Source organism: Staurois parvus, unplaced genomic scaffold (assembly GCF_062004578.1).
Source record: "Staurois parvus isolate SC_StPar_1 unplaced genomic scaffold, SC_StPar_1.0 ptg000001l, whole genome shotgun sequence".
Classification (NCBI taxonomy): domain Eukaryota; kingdom Metazoa; phylum Chordata; class Amphibia; order Anura; family Ranidae; genus Staurois; species Staurois parvus.
The window spans coordinates 8810007-8823860 of NW_028317797.1; the positions used below are offsets into that span (position 1 = coordinate 8810007).

The window sequence follows — 13854 nt, forward strand, 5'->3', positions numbered from 1 at the left end:
AAGCAATCCACTGAGCTGGCCAGAACCAACTCTCGAGGGAGTCTATTCCACATTTTCACAGCTCATAGTGTGAAGAAACCTTTCCATGTTTGGAGATTAAATTTATTTTCCTCCAGACGTAAAGAGTGCACCCTTGTCCTCTGTGATGACCTCAGGGTGAATAACTCTACACCGAGTTCACTATATGAACCACTGATGTATTTATACATGTTGATCATATTCCCCCTTAATCTCCTCTTCTCATGCCTCTTATCAGTTTGGTTGCCCTTCTCTGTACTTTCTCCAGTTCCCCAATGTTTGTTTTGTGAATTGGTGCCCAAAATTGATCTGCATATTCCAGATGAGGTGTTACTAATGATTTGTACAGGGGTAAAATTATATATCTCTCTCTGGAGTCTTTACCACTTAATACAAGAGAGGATTTTGCTCACTTTAGAAACTGCAGCTTAGCATTGCATGCCATTATTAAGCTTGTGATCTACCAGAACCCCCGATCCTTCTCCATCATTGATTCCCCAGTTGTACTCCCCCTAGTATGTAGGATGCATGCATTTTCTTAGGCCCCAAGTGCATAACTTTATATTTATCAAGGTAAACCTCATTTTCCACATAGTTGCCCAATTAATCAGTGCATAGAGGTCGGCTTGAAAGGTGGAGACATCCTGTCAGGACGTTATTCCACTGCACAGCTTGGTGTCATCTGCAAAGACTGAAATGGTATTTTTAATCCCAGACCCTATATTATTTAAATATATTAAAAAGTAAGGGTCCCAACACTGAACCTTGGGGTACACCACTGACAACCCTAGACCATTCAGAGTATGAATCATTAACCACTACTCTCTGAATACGATCTTTTAGCCAGTTTTCTATCCATTTACATACAGATTTTTCCAAGCCTGTAGATTTTACCTTACACATAAGCTGTGTATGGGGAACTGTGTATGGGGAATTTGCTTTTGCAAAATCCAAGTATATCACATCCACAGCCACCGCTCTGTCCAAGGTTTTGCTCACCTCCTTATAAAATAAAAATCAGATTTGTTTGACCACCTCTGTCTTTCATGAATCAATGTGGTCTGTTGCTTAAAATATTTTTTTCCAGCAAGAACTCATCTATGTGGTCTTTTATTGAACTCTCCAGTGTCTTCCCAACTATAGAAGTCAAACTATCAGGTCTACAATTACTTGGTAAATATTTTTTTACCCCTTTTTAAATATTGGCACCACATTGGCCTTATGCCAATCCAGTGGTACTATGCCAGTCATTAAAAAGCCCCTAAAAATTTGAAAAAACGGCTTTGAAATGACAGAGCTCAATTTTTTAAGGACCAGTGGGTGTATGCCATCCAGTCCAGATGCTTTATTCACCTTTTTGTCTAAATATTTTTGGATCATATCAATTGTCAGCCAATGTGGATCAGCTGGAGCTGTGTGAATACCATGCCATTATGGACAAGAGCTCCCCCATGCTCCTTTGTATAGACAGAGCTGAAGAAGGTATTAATAAATTTGCCTTCTCTTTGTCCCCAGTCACCCACTCTAGATTATTTTGTAAAGGGCCTACATGCTTGGACTGGACTTTTTTACTATTAATATATTTTAAGAATTTTTTGGGGTTTGTCCTACTATCCTTTGCAATCTGTTGTTCGTTTTCAATTTTTGAGGCCTTTATTTCCTTTTTGCATATTCTGTTATATACTTTGTAATGTTTAGTACAGATAATTGTAATATTCAGCAAACTCTGATATAACCATGTGCACCTTTTTAACACTTTGTCAAAGTTGGTATAAAACGTGGACCACTACAACGTACCAAGGGGGCAATTTTAGGAAGCATTATTGCTACAGCCTGTCAAAAGTTGATAGTTCCTACATTTGTCCATTTATGGCCATTATATACTCACCGGCCTTTTTATTAGGTACACCTAATAAAGTGCCAAGAGACTCCAGTGTCTTCCCAACTATAGAAGTCAAACTAACAGGTCTATAATTACTTGGTAAATATTTTTTTAGCCCTTTCTAAATATTGGCACCACATTGGCCTTATGCCAATCCAGTGGTACTATGCCAAGAAAACATCCCCCACACCATTACACCACCACCACCACCACCACCAGCCAGAACCATTGATACAAGACACGGTGGATCCATGCTTTCATATTGTTTATGCCAAATTCTGACCCTACCATCTGAATGTTGCAGCAACCAGTCTGCCCACTCTCCTCTGACATCAACAAGGCATTTTCATTCACACAACTGCCACTCACTGGATATTTTCTCTTTTTTGGACCATTCTCTGCAAACCCTAGAGATGGTTGTGAGTGAAAATCCCAGCAGATCAGCAGTTTTAGAGATACTCAGACCAGCCTGTCTGGCACCAACAACCATGCCACATTCAAAGTCACTTAAATCCCCTCTCTTCCCCATTCTGATGCTCAGTTTGAATTTCAGCAAGTAGTCTTTACCACATCTACATGTCTAAATGCATTGAGTTGCTGCCATGTAATTGGCTGATTAGCAATTTGTGTTACTAGGCACAGGGGCGGACTGACAACTCATGGGGCCCCCAGGCAATAGGGGATCATGGGGCCCCTGTGCCCTTGCCCAAACTCAAAAAATCCTATGAAAAAGGTACCAGGGGCATCTCATGGGGCCCCCTACTGACCCCAGGCCCTCAGGCAGAGCCCAAGTTTCCAAATGGTCAGTCTGCCCCTGACTAGGCAATTGAACAGGTGTAACTAATAAAGTGGCCTGTAAGTGTAACTCTGTCAGAAGTAGATTGCCAACAAAGCAGGTATAGTCTCCAATTCGTTTTCAGGGAAGCTGGATACTTATACTACACTAAAGCTTTTCCAGCATGGAACAAATTATATTTTAAGGTGTAAGAAAACCTTAATTGCACCTGAAACTTACCCATAATGTAAAAGCCTTTGTACATTCAGTCATTCTGTGCAGCTTTGCCTTCTTTTACTTTACATTCCCCCATTATCACCAGCCTGGAATGGCCCATGTTTACACATATGGCCAGTCAATATGTTCTGTGCACTCATTTTAAAAGGCATGGTCATGTAATTACCATCTTGCACAGCACATAAAATAACTATAAGTTCATTAAACACATACTATCTTTCTGGTCCAGCTAATTGCAATCAAACAAAATCATACCATTACATTAATCACATGTCAGTCCAGGGGCTTGATAAATTACATTTAATTGCTATCATGGCACATAATTGTCATGAAATTTTCAATCAGTGTTAATGAGGTAGAAAATATTTTGCCCAGGTCAGTAAATAACAAAAAATGTAAGACATCCCCCCATCAATAAAAGGTTAATGAACCCTGAGTACACACAGTAGAGTGATTTACCGCTCTTAATAAATCAACATGAAACACGAACAGGAAATTTATGATACCTAAAATTAGAGCAATTTCTGGAGATATTTCAACTCAGATCTCCTTGCAAAGCTATTATGTTGCAACAATAAAGCAACGATAGCCAACCTATGTGTCACAATCATTGAGCTATCACAGTCCCAGAATCCTTTGGAGTTGTTCAGGGAAGAAGAAGCACATAGAACATCTGAAGATCACAGGTTTGTCTTCTTAATGCTGTAGACAAGAGGTGTGTAACCCACGAGTCAGATGCCCAGTTCGTATCCCAGAATCTATTTTCAGGGCCTCTTTTCAAAAATATTTACACAGAAAGCTTTGCTGGGCAAGCATGGACACATGGGGGTTGATTTACTAAAATTGGAGAGTTCAAAGTCTGGTGCAACTCTGCACAGAAACCAATCATCTTTCAGATTTTGTCAAAGCTTAACTGAACAAGTTGAAGTTAGAAGCTGATTGGCTACCATACACAGCTGCACCAGATTCTGAGTGCTCCAGTTTTAGTAAATCCCCCAAATGCAGACGTTTTTTCACCAAGATAAAACATTTGGCTATTCTCCAGACAGTTTTCTTGAAATATATTTCAATAAATAGGACAACCACTCACACAAATGATATCAATGAAAACACTATTATTATTACTCTCTATTTCAAGTATATGATAGCAGCATATTCTATAGTGTTCTAAACTTTAGGGAAAAACAAAATATACATACAAGAGTTAACAATGTATCATACAATGCAACAAAATGTGGATGGTCCTACAAAGAAGGAAGGTTCTGCCTGAATATCAGTAGATAAAACTAAACTGTTTGGATTAGCAAAAACCATAGCATAGCTTCTAGACAGAAGATACTGGTAACAAACTTAAAAGTTGTTATAAGAAAAAGAGAGATTTTATTTAGATTGTTAGTGGATATAAAGACATTCTTTAAAGGTGTATACTTCCTGTTCATCTAGGTCAACCTTTTATTCCGCTTCACTTCCTACCACAGTAGACTGGACCACTGTAGGTCAGATGTCATAGCCACAAAAGGAATACATACGTTTCTTAGCAATATTTCAAGACAATCAGAAAAAAAACTAAACAAAAGAGGTTTTGTTGTATACATTTACAAATATATATAAAGCCATATTGGTGGTGAATTTATATCTATTTGAAAATGTATGTAACAAAACCCCCAGTTTTATCTCAAGAGGTTGAGTATTTCCCTGTGTTCTACTCTGCTTATGTGCACCTTTCCAATTTATTTTAGCTTTAGGGCCAGCGTCAATAACTTTTGTTCGCTTCAGAACTGTTTACCTCCCCATACAAATCTATGAAAAACTGAGGCAATTCCACTGCACCTAACTGATCTGAGCAGTTGCCGCTGTTGCTTTGTTAGCCACATCAGGCATGCCAAGGAAGGAGAGGCCAAAAGCAACAGTTGTTCACCATTTTACACTTGGAAATGATGACTAGAAAAGTGGGAAAATGGCTTCTCTACTCTGCCAGCATTTGGTTCTAGGTATACAGAGGCTGAACAGTAACTACAGAGAACACTATTCCACCAGCAACAACTATATCTCTGATAGATTGCACTGACAAGCACAGTAGTAGTCTGTAACTTTCTTTTATACATGAGAGTGTGTACCTGCCAACAAAATAATGTGTAGGGATACTTGGCACTGCTGTCTTAGCAAATGGACTACCTCTGGTGATGGAAGTGAAATTAAAAGAAGAGTTGTTAGTGTCACATTACTATTGAGGGCTTTTAAATCCCAACTCTGGACATTTTTTTTATACTTTGACTTACCTTCCCTAGAGTCCACCAATGGGGAGAACACCAAATCAAAGATGAAAACAGAAAATAAGGTATTGCTCCCTACTTTTGATAATGTGCTGCAGGCTGTTTCTGTTACAGATGCTGTTTATAATGCAGAGACAGGTTATACATACTTACTGGATCTGTAAATTCTATAGACACCAAACATGAAACCAAGGCAACATCTTGTTTTTTTATGGTTCCTATCCCAATTCTGGCCATTTTGTTTATTTTGAAGAGTGTGGGTAAGAGTTGCAACTTCTATAACTTTTCTAGTGCTGTATATGTACCTACTGGAGACATTTCTATGTCTACTGCACTTGATCATAGAAGCCCAGTGGGAGTGTCATGGCCACTTGCTGTAATAAGGTTTTGCAAGTGAGATCAGAAGCAGTTGTATAGCTATGTCTTATTTTGGGGTCAGAGGGAGGTGATTGAGCCCAAAGTTTAGTCAGTACCTATCCTCATAGCACACATAAATCTTTTGAGAGGTGGTATGGATTTAAATTGGGTTCCAGAAGTACACACCCTGCATCTAGGATGTATGACACACACAAGTGGCCAAAACTTAAAGGAACACCTGCTGCAGAGATGAAACATTCCTGAAAACACACATTGATCATTGCTCATTGAATATTTTTAGTGCCAATGGGTGACAAGAAATGCATAACTTGGGGCAAAAAAGTTGTAACAGATCCTGACTCTTGTCATGGACAAAGAGATTTCATAATTGCAGGCAAATCCCATCCAGCTTTCATAGAGTCCTCAACACAAACAATTATTATATTATCATCAAAAGATGAATGCACTCTGCACCTCTGCTTGTCAAAGATGAAATCCTGATACGTATGCTTTGATAACCAGCACATGTAACTGATATGACCTTTCACTGGCATCTCTGATGGTTAAAGAACACTAAACAAATGTGTCATATTACCCACCTGTGGCCTGCAATCATTAATTATTAAATATATTTCAAGCATATGTCTCTCATGAGCATAAGGCTCCTGAATTGTTTTCATTCTAATTTAGAAGCCTGAGAAATCTATTGTTTTGCATAAGCCTATTCTTTTGCAATGGCGGAATTTTGATCAGGCCACTTTAGAGGGGTAGATAAATTCCACAGCCGCATTCTACGAACTGCTACTGTGCGTTAACATGTGACAGATGCCTTCACAGTAATTGCCAATCAGCCTTTGCACAGCAGCTGAAAACACAATATATCAGTTTGATCTCTCTGGGCATGAACATATTCACTATCCACAAATCTACATGAATAAAAGAGATTTTTTTTTTTTTCTAACAACCGCTTTCAAGGCAGTCAAACATTATCAAGTGTACGCAGCTAGGAGCAACATTATTTTTCTAAAAATTCAGGCTGTTATCAGTTGACATGTATATATTATATTGGCTAAAGAAGGCTGGGTCATTTCTGTCACTCCATTACTCCTTGTAGAATTAAATGGAACTCTTATTATTTACACAGTAATAAATGTGTAGCATTAGGAGGATGAGAAACTATTATTATTATCAGTTTAATCTTACACATGCTGAATAATACATTACTGAAACTGTGTAAAACGGAACTGTGAGTTTTATAGTATGCTAATAGCAAGGGAGGACGGCGAGCTTTTAGCCTGTAAGGCATGGACAATTGACTAGCCTTTCATAAAGGGGACAGTTTCTTTGGGCTTAAGTGCCCCACACAAAATGTGCCACATCAGCACAGGGCTGAAAATTGGGCATTGTCTTAAAGGACATGGATTCGATAGTGGGGGAGGAGTACTCACTTAGTGCAGACACCAGAGGAGGAAGCCATCAGGACACTGCACGGACAAGCTCCATCCTCAACAAGAAGTCACCGTATCATAGGAATGTGTTTTTGGGGATAGAGTTTAGCCTTCATTTGCCTACCTAAGGGACTACCTCTAACCATTAAAAAAAAAATGTGTGTGCAAAGTTAACCCAATCAGAAATAAGTAAGAAACTAAGACTATTAATTGTGTCAAATCCACAAAATAAGTAAAAATTTATTATACAAAGATTCAGCTTCCATCAGCCCACCTACTCAGAGACTGCTCTGTGAAGAAAGTAAAAATAAATAGGACTTCCAGTATCTCACAGAAGTGCGTGCACCCCTCACATTTTTGTAAATATTTGATTATATCTTTTCATGTGACAACACTGAAGAAATGACACTTTGCTACAATGTGACGTAGTGAGTGTACCGCTTGTATAACAGTGTAAATTTGCTGTCCCCGAAAAATAACTCAACACACAGTCATTAATGTCTAAACTGCTGGAAACAAACGTGAGTACACCCCAAAGTGAAAATGTTCAAATTGGGCCCAATTAGCCATTTTCCCTCCCTGGTGTCATGTGGCTCATTAGTGTTACAAGGTCTCAGGTGTGAATTGGGAGCAGGTGTGTTAAATTTGGTGTAACATATGTGACTGTTTTTTTTATGATTGCTGTTTTGGGAACTAAAAGTTGAGTGCCAATGATTTCTGGTAAAATCCAGACCTGTTGAGACTAAAAAAAAAAACAGATATTTGAACTTACTATAAAAATTATTTTTTGGGGAGTTCATTGGGGACATAGGATTCAGAGACAATGGTGTTATACTGCTGCCTACAGAAGGATTTGGACAAAAAAAAAAAAAAAAAAAAAGTTACCAGCTCAGGGTAACCCCTCCCATTCCCAGCATGCCTTATTTTTGTAGAAAAGCAACACAAGGAGCAAGATCATAGACACAGAGATTTCTCAATGAAATCTAAGAAAAAAAATTCACAGTAAGTATGAAAATCCAATTTTCTTTTTTGTTCATTGAGGTACATAGGATTCAGAGACAATTGGAATTTCCAAAAGCACTGATGGGTGGCCAATAGTAGCAAAACACTAACAGCCCAACAAAAAAGCATTACAACTGGGGGTAACGATTCATTGAGGATGGACAGAGGGATAGAAGAAAAAGTACTCTGCTTGAGGTGAAAGGCCAAAACTACCTTAGAAAGGAAGGAACACTGGGTCTAAGCACAACCATGTCCCTGTGTAGACCAGAAATGGTTCTTTACAAGACAAAGCCGCAAACTCAGACACACTCATTGCAGAGGTGATGGCTTTGACTTCAGTTGTGTGTAGGATAAGCCCCAGATACACCCACTGATGAGTTTGCTGCAACTATGACTTCTGAAGGTTCAGGATCCAACCTTTTCAAAGTCTGAGCTGTCCATAACACACTGTCAGTCAGAACCTGGCCAACTTCACCCTCAGGAGGTCATCTCGATATCCCACAATGGGAATACCCTGGGAGTGTAACAACAGCACAGGGGCTAGAACCTTGATGAACAATTGGGCTGCAAAAGATAGGCTGAATGGCATGGCCACAAACTGCAAGTACTGTGAGCCCATAGCAAAATAAAAGGAATACTGGTGTGATGGAAAAAAAAGGTGAGAGGCATATATGCTTCCTTCATGTAGCTCCTGGAAACAACCTTCAGTACCCAGGCATCTTAGATTCAGTTTGTCCAGATGCAAAGGCTATAAAAAATGTTCCTCTACTTTGAAAAGTATTTGTCAGCATGCTTGGAGGATTTGGAGGACCAGGGTTTGTGGCTGAACTGAGAACCTGGTATAGATCTGGCTTTGGAGTTTGAAGCCTGGGAGTAACAAAAGGAGCTTCTTCTGCTAAGACAAATTAATATTTTTACCCTCAGTAACATCCTTCATGAGAGTGTTCTAAGCAACTACAAAAAGATGCTGTCCCTGGAAGGGCATGTGCAGCAAGCCCTTTTTGAATGCTTGTTCCAAAGTCCAACATTTCAGCCAAGAATCCCACATGTTGTCTGACAGGAGACTCATGTGGGGGAAAAAAAAGACAGGTGATATCTAGTAACCTGTCAACCCAATAGCCTATTGCTGCTGGCACTAGCTCTAAACCATCCACAAACATGGATCAGTTTACAGAGACACAGGATCCCTAAGAGATACCTCACAGAAAACAAGGTTTTGAAAGGAATATCCAAATATTTATTGATGTGATCCTCTAAAAACAGGAGTATCTTCTAAAGAAATGTTAGGGCTTTATTAGGATGTGATAATACCAATTTTACAGCCAGAACGGCCCACACCTTAATAAAAAAATGCAAACAGTTAAAACACTGACAAATGTTTTGGGGGAGTGAACAGTTTATCAGGAGTATACCAGTCTCCATAAAGAACATTTGGGACCAGTGAGTGCACCAGACAGAGTATAGTAGTCTTATAGCCTAGAATAAGAGATCCTAGACCAACAGCATTACTGATCAAAGCTTAAGTTTGATCTAAGATTAGGGGCATTTATAGCTGGCTCTTCATCAGACATATTCTCTGTGGTAGAAGGCTCAGAGCTTGCTAAGGTTGCAGGCAGATCAGATAAAGATTCTACTGTATGTGAGGGTACACCTATGCTCTCCAAATTCAGAATCAGCAATCAGGGTTGTAATTTGTCCCATCAAATCCAGTGGCAAAATCCACTCGGGATAGAACTGAGGGGGCCATGCCTATGGAGGACTTAAGAGCAGGACAATTTTCCAGTGTGTTCATGTCAGGCCCTCTAGTGCTGTTCCTCAGGCAGCACCTCGACTAGTGAGACAGTGAGATGCAGGGACCAGTTACAGCAAGACCATTACACGTGTGTCTGGGATCCGACGTGTTGCACTGGAAGACCAAGACAACTTAGCTCAGGGCATATGGCTAAACCTTTGGTATTCACAAATTGGCTATTAGTAGCAGAGTAGGTTTAGATGGCCAAATGTGACCAAGTCAATGTAGGCAGATAGTAAAGACCAACCAAGGAAGATCTCAGTGTTACTTCTCACTGAATGGTGGGAACATGTGTGCAAAATATGTGCAACACTCCCCTAAACTTGCATTATCACTCAGCTCTTCAGCATTGTGTCCCCTAAACAACGAGAAGGAAAAGGCTCCTATCAACAAAGCCTAATGTTTAGAACACAGCAGTGTAATAAACACCTGCTCCTATAGTAAACAATAGTGGTAAATAAAGATTTAAAAAAAAAAGGGATTTAAAACTTGAGTTTTTAAATGTAAATTAAAAAGTGAAATTAAAAAAAGCAAAGAATAGTTTCCCGTAAAGTTCTCTGGCTTGAATAAATACATGCTCCTGCTCTTTTGACTGTGTTAATAAATAATTTGCATAAGCCTCTAATCCAGGGAATATTACACAATCTATGGTAATTGCCCAGATTTCAGGGACTAAGGCATCAAAGATGCTTGAAGACAATGTACAAAATAGTGCAGACCTCAGCTATGACTTTGACTTAGAAAAGAAACAAAATGCTTAAAGTAAAATAGGTGAGGCAGAACAAAATCTGTTTAGTTGTAGTAGGGCTTGCGTACCCCTAATGTATGTAGTACAAAATCGAAGATAGTTAGTAGCAAGTTCACAGCCTAAAGAGTGTTTAAGTAACACACAAGGACATCACATTCAGAGGTCAAAATGTGTCAAAGAAGTTACTTTAGAATCAGCAAGTCAAATCCAGATAGAACAGTGCGATGACTTAGGAGGACTCAGGCCTCATTTATACATCCTAAATCAGCCATAGAAGGGCAAGTATACTGTGGATACCTGCAGCCAGGACACTAGGTGTTCCGACCAGGAGTGGCAGCTCAGCCTGTACAACTCATTGGCAGGCTCAAAGGAGCCAGGGCTGTCTGGGGCCCTAAGCATGTATCCTCAAATCCTCAAATCCAGTGGTTACCTGCGATTATGGACAGATGTCTGATCAAAACCTAGGCAGATTGTGTCCAGAGCTGAATGTCTGTCTCTGATTGCATGTAGCAGGTGGATGTGCAGATACTTGCTTATAAGTGCAGACCGCCCAGTCCCCTTTCTGCCTGTCATTGAGTTGTACAGGCAAAGCGTCCATTGCCAGTTTGAGCATTTGGGAACCTAGTTCCAGGTATCTGCGGTATACTTGCTGCACCATCGCTGATTTAGGACTTTGCCTACTTTTATTCAGAAAAAAATATGGCACTTTATAACATAAAAGCAAAAATTGCGATTTACAATTTTTATTCCCAGAAAAAAAGGGTCCGAAACAAATTTCCCAAAAAATATAGCTGTAAATTTATGTAAGGAAGTATAACTTATTAACTGGAGAACAGCTGTTGGATCATCCCCTTTTTTTATCCCTAAACCACTGAAGACCACAGAGAAAGAATGGGCTGCAAGTGGCTCACAAAACATAATTTAACATGACTTGCTTTACATAATAGGTGTATATACAATTGTAGTCATGTCCAATACATGCAGATTCCAAGCAAAACCTTTGATGGCAACATGCAAAATGCTATGTTTCACAGTTGAGTAGAAATGCTTTGGTACTTGTACAGTTTTTCCTGATGATGTCCTTTGTCTGAAATAACAGTATCCCCACAGTGATCGATGCAGGTGGAATTTCAAGACATGGGTTAGTATGAGGCAAGATATGGCACATTACATGTTTTATCATGGAATTCATTGCCTACAAAGAATGTGGCAAGTTTTTGCATTTTTGTCATCACTTCCGCATTACAGACTTAAATTTCCATGGCATATAAGAAAAACCAGTGACTTACATTTTGCTGGCAATTGATACCCGCAGGTAATTTTTGCTTGTCCCGTATTGCAGCCTCCCAACGTACGACATTCAGCAATGAGAGAAGGCCCTGAAGCTCGGTGTATACACCCATCCACTGCCAATGACAAGAAAATGTCTTGTTAGTATATTTTAAACAAAAGGAAATTCAATTCATAGTGCATTTCATTTTAGAAAACCATAAAAAAAAACAGTCAGATATGTTACTAAGGTCATTATCTTTCTCTTGAGGTAGTGAGATTAAAAAAAAACAAAACTGACACATAACAGCAATATAAATGTCTACATGAAAGAAACAAACAATAACGTGTGAGTTTGAATAACAAAACAAAGTCTCACATCCCAATGGTCAAATATTGCTCATTGCATGAATAATGCATGTCAATTACATGCATTTCATATACTTCAATTCAAGACTATGTGTTTCTATTTCAAAGTCACATGAAAAGAAACATTAACCATATACTGTATGCAGGCAATATTTTCTACAAAGCGGTGTCATTTTATATGCAACCTTTTCAACAGAGGACGATTCTGAAAAGAAGAATTTAATAATGTATATATATATATGTATTCAAGGGCATGACTATGTGTGATGGGGCCCCACATAAAAACCAATATGGGACCCTGTGCTTGTCTACTCAAAATAAGTAGATGTTAACAGCCACACCTTTCCTCGTACATTCCCAGATGCAAGCTTCCTCACTGGATCAGATTGACCCTACAAATGAAGGTCAATCACATTGGAGTGGAAGAGAGAACTGCATCCAGAGAAGTACTGAATACTGATTAGAAGAGCGTGGCATGCATTGAACTGTTTGAACTGTGTACTCAAAGACAAGCCCTCTCATAATATCAAATCCTATTGATTTAACAGAAATCCTAGAGAATCTCCCAAATGTTATATTCATACAGTTTATTCAAAAGTCTTTCCCAAATGCTATTGTATTCTGCATAAATGCTATGAGAAAGTGCCTGGCCCCAATGCTGCTGGGCCCCATAGTAACTGTATGGTTTGCTATGGCTATATTTACACTCTTGTATATAGCACTGCTGATTGCAATGTATCTTAACCACTTGCCCTCCTTAGGATTTACCCCCCTTCCTGACAAGGCCATTTTTTGTGTTACGGTGCTGCGTTACTTTAATTGATGATTGCGAGATCATGCAACGCTGCACCCAAATTAAATTTACAACATTTTTTTTTTCAGCGAATTGAGCTTTCTTTTGGTGGTATTAGATCGCCTGTGCATTTTTAATTATTTGGGCTATTAAAAAAAAAAATGACCGATATATTTTGAGAAAAAAAACAATATTTTTTTTTTTTACTTTTTGCTATTAAACATGCACAGTAAAAAAAAATCAAAATCAAATGTTGCCATAAATTTAGGTCAAAATGTATTCTGCTACGTGTCTGTGCCATCCAAAGCAGGGTGCCTGAGATGACAGGGAGCTAAACAGTTAGTGAACAAAAGAGTTCTCCTCCCTGTCGGAGATGCTCGTTAATCACCAGGCACCATTGGGTAATCACTGGCCGGGACCTGGTGATTGACAACTGCGGCCGCAAATGGTGGCACAGGTAGGGTGCACGCGCCCCCTACCCGGAAATGCAAAATCACACATATATATATATATATATATATATATATATATATACACACACACACACACACACACACACACGACTTTGCACACCCCTGCCTCCCTGTAGCAGTATATCTGCTATAGGGTGGCGGGAAAGTGGTTAAATAAAAACTATTTTTGTGTTCTAGATAAAGATGGGTAGGATTCAGGGGCAGACTGACTATTTGGCAACTCGGGCACTGCCCGAAGACCTGGGGTCAGTAGGGGGCCCCATGAGATGTCCCTGGTACCTTTTTTCATAGGCTTTTTTGAGTTTGGGTAAGGACACAGGGGCCCCATGATCCCCTATTGCCCGGGGGCCCCATGAGTTGTCAGTCCGCCCCTGCTTCCCCCTTTCCTCATTAGATCCCTGCAAGTGCAGTGATTGAT

General features: G+C 39.4%; 1 protein-coding gene across 1 annotated transcript in view; it reads right to left on the reverse strand.

Moving 5' to 3' along the window:
• The window catches only part of LOC149474766 (uncharacterized), a 1567000-nt gene extending 1555066 nt beyond the window's left edge, over window positions 1-11934 (reverse strand). The window contains exon 1 of the mRNA XM_089693250.1: window positions 11822-11934. The gene's annotated coding sequence lies outside the window, so the exon portion shown is untranslated. The remainder of the gene's footprint in view (window positions 1-11821) is intronic.
• Between the last annotated feature and the right edge of the window lie 1920 nt (window positions 11935-13854).